Source organism: Glycine max, chromosome 7 (assembly GCF_000004515.6).
Source record: "Glycine max cultivar Williams 82 chromosome 7, Glycine_max_v4.0, whole genome shotgun sequence".
Classification (NCBI taxonomy): Eukaryota; Viridiplantae; Streptophyta; class Magnoliopsida; order Fabales; family Fabaceae; genus Glycine; species Glycine max.
In genome coordinates, this window is record NC_038243.2 from 21,706,735 (window position 1) to 21,707,717 (window position 983).

At 35.1% G+C, this 983-nt stretch overlaps 1 protein-coding gene across 1 annotated transcript in view; it reads left to right on the plus strand.

Moving 5' to 3' along the window:
• The window catches only part of LOC100803354 (pollen-specific leucine-rich repeat extensin-like protein 3), a 10,967-nt gene that overhangs the window by 8,747 nt on the left and 1,237 nt on the right, over positions 1-983 (plus strand). The gene's annotated exons all lie outside the window — the stretch shown is intronic.

Here is a 983-nt window from a genome sequence, read left to right on the forward strand (position 1 = left end):
ATTCCCCGCATTCTCCCAATTCGAATCATCATTTCATAACCTCAAAAAAAGAATTTATGCAAAAAATATTTCAACCTAGGGAGTAAAACCCCTCAAATAATATTACACAATTATATCAAAATCATAGGTCAAAATATACAAATATCAAGAGCACCAATTTATCAATAATATCCCATTAGAAAATCAATATTTTATTTATAATTATAAAGGAAAAATTGCAATTTAATAAACATCCCAAAATAAAACCCTAATTTAATCTTCTAAGGATCCCTACACATGTTCTCACTAATCCCCAATTGTGACTAACTCATCCCTTACCTTTATGCGGAGTCACGTCTCTTTTGACAGCGATAGCGGCATCTCTAGTGGTTCCCTGAGATTCTTCCAGTTTTTCCTCCGACTGCTTTGATAAAGTTCCCAAACGTCAGAGAGACGGAGAAGGGATTGAAACCTCCATTTTTACTGTCTTCGTGCGATTCATTTTTCTCTCTCCTTGAATATTATCTCGCAAATCCCAACGGTGCAAATGTGCATAATTGAATTGCGAACCACATATCATTACTTTCATGAAACTCCAACGGTTAACGAAACCGGGATCATAGTTTTACTGAGACCGTTTTGGGTTTCTGTGGGAAAAGAGAAAGCTACGGTGCGAAGGGTATTTCTCTTAGTTACGACATGCTTTTGCAATTCCCAACGGTGAGAATGCTAGGAATTGGGATGCAAACGTGATGCTCTAATTTCACGATGATCCAACGGTGAATGAGTCCAAGATCGTAATTTTTCTGAGACAGGTTTGGTGGGCTACGAGAAAAAGAAAAAACTTTGGAAAGAGAAGAGAGAAAAATGAAAATAAAAGGAAGAAGAAGCATCCTCAGTCTGAAAACTGATATACCACGTCTCTACTTATACCTAGTATACTTACAACTTATTATTTACTTTATTTATTTATTTTTATTATTTTATAAAAAAACTCTATCAAA